General features: G+C 40.1%; 1 pseudogene; it reads right to left on the bottom strand.

The window, feature by feature from the left end:
• Positions 1–3,945: 3,945 nt before the first annotated feature.
• Positions 3,946–5,261, bottom strand: LOC118855324 (annotated as a pseudogene).
• Between the last annotated feature and the right edge of the window lie 833 nt (positions 5,262–6,094).

Here is a 6,094-nt window from a genome sequence, read left to right as displayed (position 1 = left end):
TCTTCTCCCTGGGACTGCCACCCAGTACTGTGACCTGGATCTGAGTATGGGCAAAGCAACAGAATCCTGCCCCCAGTGCCAGCAAAGAGACCCCTAAAATCTCCTTCTGACCAGTTGTTTGACCCCCTTACCATCAGTGGGCTGAGAGCTCTGGAAACAGCTGCTGTCACTGCTGATTCATTCACTCCCAAAACCTGCTCCCGGTTTGCTGGGGTCTGGTCTGCACTGGCATGGCTTGCACTGGACTGCACTCCATTCTCGCCCCAGTGTGACAGACCTTTCCTGCCAAGTGTTTAAGTTGTCTTGGGCTAGAAAATTGTTTCACCCCATTCTTTTGTGGGTTCTGCCACTCCAGGATTTGTTTTAAGGCACTGTTTAAAGGTCTTTGGTTGGGTTTGGTGGAGAGCTCAGATGAGTCCTTGCCTTCCCTCTGCCATTTTTATGAGATTTGAGGGCCTAAAGGGACCTCTAAGATCATCCAGGCCAATCTCTTGGTTTTGTTTATGAAAAGTTGATATTTAGAAAGGTTAAGTTATCTGTCCAAGGTCTTGCAAGCAGGATTTAGCAAGGCTGAGTGAAATTCAAACCCATGTCTTCTCTGGTTGCAAATCTAATGCTCCTTTCTGACAAAAACAGGCACCTCTATTCACTGAAGTTCATAGAAAGTTGTTTTAGGTAATTGGTTATTAGCAGGATTACCTTACTAAGCTTCTCATTCACCTTCCAGTAGTCATTTTTTATTAAATATAAATAGTAGTGATTGCTTATAATAGCTGCAGAACACTCTCCTATTGCACTGGGTGATTTTCTATGTTATGCCCAAGCTACGTGAGAATACTGGGTGCCTTATTTTGTTTTCATTACTGATCGGAACAGAATGATTCTGAAATACCAAAACTGTGATATTCTAGGTATCCTTCTCATGTAAAAATACTATTTTCAAATTTTGAAAACGTTATAATAAGCAGAGTATTGTTTTTTTTTTCAACGTCAGACCAAGTGCTTTAAATCCAATGTAGGGGAGGCTATAAATCAAGTCCATATATCATGATTTTTCTCCTTCTTGAAGCTACCTTGTTCTCCTTAATTAAAATAATATTATAGTTATTCAAATAACCAAGTCTGTATAACAAGTAATGACATTGAATCATAAAGGAGAAAAGTATGTATTTCCTTCCAAATATGGTAATTTTGCACATTGAACTCAGTACAGAGACAACTTTGTGTTACATCCAATGTGGTGTTCAGTTGTTTTTCAGTCATGTGTGACTCTTTGTGGACCCATTAATGATTTCCTTGGCAAAGATCCTGGAGTGGTTTGCCATTTCCTTCTCCAGCTCATTTTATAGATGAAGAAACTGAGGCAAAATGGGTTTAAATGACTTGACCAGGGTCACACAGGTAGTAAGTGTCTGAAGCCATATTTGAACTCAGGAAGATTCCAGGTCTGACACTCTATCCACTGTGCCACCTAGCTGCTTGGTTAGGCCTTGTTTAAATTGTTGATGTGTATCTACATGCATTGTGGGTAGGTAGGTGACACAATTGACAGAGCACCTGGCCTGGAGTCAGGAACCCCTTCGTTCAAATAATAAGAAAACTCTCATAATATGCATTGTCCAGCAAAACAAATTACTGCATTGTCCATGTCCAAAAAATACATATCTTATTCATGCCCCATCTATTATGGCAGAAAAACATCATAAGCAGTAATTACCTTTTTCAGCTAGCCTTGACTGTCTATTGTTAATGAACAGGCTATAGTCTGCAGTGTATAGAAGGTCTATTGACTTGGCCCCAGAATGGTTGGCAAAGAGTAAGTCCTGACTCAGGATTGGGGAGGTCATATAGATTATGCTATGCTTTAGCATTTTTCAATTTAATACCAACTGATAAAGCCAAAGCATCGGTGTCAGTCTGGGCTATTTCTCATGATCTGGGCCAGAAGAATGGGTTTTGGTTGCAACCTGTGCTACCAAATACCTGAATGATCATGTCACCCTGCCTAGAGTCTTGGAAGCAGCTATGGGAAGGAAGCACACCTGTGTAAATCTCAGTTAGCCAGGTCTAGCTCACCCTGTCCTTTTAGAGCAGGAGTTCTTAGCTTGTCTCTGTCATGGATGACTTGGACTGCCTGGTGAAGTCTATGACCCCCTTTTCAGCATATTTTTTTCCTTTTTTAAATAATATATTATTTTCCCCAATTGCATACAAAAACAATTTTTCAATTCTTTTTTTTTAATTTTGAGTTTCAAATTCTCTCCCTCTTCCTCCTCTCCATCCCCTTAGACAATAAGCAGTTTGATATAGGTTATACATGTGCAATCATGTAAAGCATATTTCCAGATTTGTCATTTCATGAAAGAAAACATTGACCAAAAACCCTCATAAAAATAAAATGAAAAATAGTTTAGAATAATATGCATAAAATAAAATGTGTAGAATTAGAAGGAAAACTAATTATACTGAAATACCATTATTAATTTGAAAAAAATAGGTTCACAGACTCCAGATAAAGCACCCCACTTCTAGGGACCTGTGTAAGACAGGCTCAGAGGTTAGACATCAATTACATATAAACATAACTTCATGATTGATGTCTCTTCTTCTACTGTGCAACCAAAGAGTTGTGTTTTCCCCAGACTCTGTCTGAGGAACTTTTCTTCCTATGTGCAAGAAGCTTCCAGATTTATTTCAAAATAGAGATAGGTCTTTGGGGCTTGAAAAGATACAAACAGCCTTAATAGAAAATGAAACATAATAATAATAAAACATATTTTACTGATTCTAACTCTAAGTCATCTGGATGTGACTGCCAGTTTGGAATGAGCAACTTGAGAAAGATATGTGATCTTGGGGGGCTACCAAGAGTGTGGCCTCCCTCCAGCAATGGAGATGGACAATATAGTTGGGGATCCTGTCTGTGATTTAGTAGAATCAATCCTAGAGAGTTACTTAAGGCAGCTTAATTCATAGGCTGCTAGGATCATAGTTCTTGAACTGAAAAGAACTCGAGGGACAATCTAATCCAACCTCTTCTTTTTACAAATGAGGAAACTGAAACCCAACGAAGTTAAATGACTTGCTCAAGGTCACAATAGATAGTAAGTGAAATAGGATTCAATTCAAGAAGTACTTATTAAGCATTCACCATGTGCCAGGCAAGGCACTGTGTTGGGTTTGAGGGATTCAAAAAGTAGGCTATGGTTTCATTTTCCTCAAACGAGAAAATCACCTCTACCAATGCTGGTTTACACCTGCAGCTTACATTGCCTAGAGCATTGTGAGGTTAAATGCCCTACTCAGAGTCACACAGACAGTATATGTCACCAGCAGGACTGCAACTGTAGTTTTCCTGGCTCAAAGACCAGCACACACATTCTCCCTCTCCCTCTCCCTCTCCCTTCCTCCTTCACTTTTCTCTCTCTCTCCTCTTTTCCCTAATCTCCCTCTCTCCTCCCTCCCTATATCTCTCCCCCTTCCCCCCATCTCTCTCTCTTCTTTCACTCTTTCGCTCTCCTCTTCCTCTCTCTCCTATCTTCTCCCTTATCTCCCTTTCTCTCTCTCATTCCCTTTTCCTCTCCTCTCCTCTCTCATTCTCCCTTCCTCTTCCCCCTTCCCTCTTCCCTTCTTTTCTCCCCTCTCCTTCATCTTCCTCTCTGTCTTCCTCTACTACTCTCTCACCAGAGTGATTTTAGGGCAAAAAAAAAAAATCCACCAAATTTGAGAACCATTGAGATGGACAACCAACCAACCAAAAAATACAATAGACAAGCCCAAATTACTATTAATTCCTCCAGTTATCTTCATTATTTAGCATATAGAGAGAAGCACTGTGGTATTAAGAGACAAGGTTAATACTTTAAATGCTGACCAGGATAAGCCAGCAATGCATTATATGGAGTTTTGTTTTGTTTTTATTTTTGTTTTGTTTTGTTTTACATGATAAGTTTTTACTATGACAAAGACATCGTACAATTTTTATGATCTTGGGCTTTTCTTCTTGCCTTTGTACAAGGCCAGAAGAGAAACATTTGTAGCTTTTGCAACCTTGAATCAGATTCCAGGAATATCACCAACATCATGACCTTTTCGATCAAATCCAGCAACCAAAACTTCATCGTTTTCCTCAATAAAGTTCAAGCAGCCATCATTGGGAACAAAGGCAGTGATTTCTTTTACCATTCTTAATCAGCTGGACTCACGTACTTCCTGATAGCAGAATTGGGCTTCTTGGCTTCCACACCAACTTTTTCCAAGACAATCCCTTTTGCATGAGATGCTCCTCCAAATGGGTTGGCCTTCAAGGCAGTGCCCAAATGAGCTTTCTTGTATTGTTTGTCATGCCACTTTTGGTCTCTCCTGTGGCTTTGGAGTCTTCTAGCAGTATGAAGACCACAGCACTTACCCATGCTGCCGCCATCTGGGCCGAGAGAAAAGAGAGAAGGAACGTGTTTTTTGTTTGTTTGGTTTTTTTTTTTTTTACATTTTAGGGGATGTTTTTGTTTCCAGGTTTGTACAATAGAAAGTCTGTTGGACTTGGGAGTCAGAAGAGCTGGTCTTAAATTCAGGCTTTATTCTTTATATCCCCTGCAACCTCTCTAAGCTCCGGTTATTTCATCAGTACATTAGGGAGTTGCAATTATTTCAATGTTATTCCGAAGGCAGCTTTCAGCTCAGAACCCTCTAATATTAAGCCATGTTAATGAAGTCCAAGGGTATTTTTACCACTTTGGAACTTCAGTGCTAAATGATGCCTTCTTGTTCTGCATTATATTAGATAAGAATGAAATTGCCCTTGTCAAAACTAATTTTCTAGTAATTAGAAATGTAATTTTTACTGTTTTTCTTTGTGATTGGAAATGTTAATTCATGGTATTCTTTAATTATATGTCAAGGAAACATAGCTTTGTTATTGTCAAAATCCTCTGTACCATTAATGGTGACAACCTAATAGAATAATCTTAGGGAGTTACCATAGGCTCGGAGGTTAAGTAATTGGCCCCTGGTCATACATTTTGTAAAAGTCATTTGGGATTTGAACCTTCTTGACTCCAAGTAGAAGACTCCCTTCTACACAGTCATGCTATTAATTATACACTAATAAAGTTATATTAAATATACTAATGAAAGTAAAATGTTAAAAAATAAAAAGTGGAGGGAGAATTCAGTTAACTCCCTTAATGAAATTAGTACTGGTCTAGGAGACATGATACCTAGGTTATGATCCTGGTTTGCACTTACCATCTGGGACCTGAGGCAAATAACTCAAAACTCTGAGCCTCAGTTTTCTGATCTGTCAGACAAGGACAAGACATGTAAGTGACTTGTCCAGAGTCACATTACTGGTGTCAGAGAGAGAACTTGAATTCAGGCCTCCCTGACTTCAAGTGCAACATCCTGTACATTCTGCCATGCTACTGTCAACAGGTTAAAATAGTTCTGCTTCCAGGGCCTGAGAACTCAATAAGATGGAAAGAAACTTTCAGAGAAATTTTAGGCTCCTTTGCATATGTAAATGAATGAATGAAAATGCATTTATGTGCCAAACAGCATGCTAAATACTAGGAAATAAAATATCCAAGCAAGCATCAAAGTCTAATATTCTAATAGAGAGAGATAACATACATAGCTGTCAGGTGTTTTGGTTTGTGATGCCAAAGGCCTAGTAAATGGGCCCACAGAGGAGTTGATTGGCATATCCTCTTCAGTAGCAATGGCAGTATTAATTTGATTAAGGATCCAGAGCTGGAAAGGATTAGAGGGGAGGGGAGGGGAGGAGAGGGGAGGCAAGAAGTTGGCGAGGGTGGGATGTGAAGCATGTTTGAGGCCAGGTAGATTAAGTGAGCCCTGTGCTAACCCCACTAACCAGGATAGCATAGGCCCCAGGGCAAGAGCCAATAGAATTCAGTCACCCAGGGCAAGGTCTCTGGAGGTCTAGGAGCCAGAAGTATACAGGAACAGGCAGAGAGGAGGACGAGAAGATGGTCAGGGTAGAGTGCAGATCCAGTGAGCCATGGGGTGCATCAGCAAGGATGGGCTGGACCCCAGAGCAGGATGTCCAGGTGTGTGGTGGTGTTTGAGGTCCAGTAAG

This window comes from Trichosurus vulpecula, chromosome 6 (genome assembly GCF_011100635.1).
Source record: "Trichosurus vulpecula isolate mTriVul1 chromosome 6, mTriVul1.pri, whole genome shotgun sequence".
Lineage (NCBI taxonomy): Eukaryota > Metazoa > Chordata > Mammalia > Diprotodontia > Phalangeridae > Trichosurus > Trichosurus vulpecula.
This window is presented reverse-complemented; position numbering and strand designations above follow the sequence as displayed.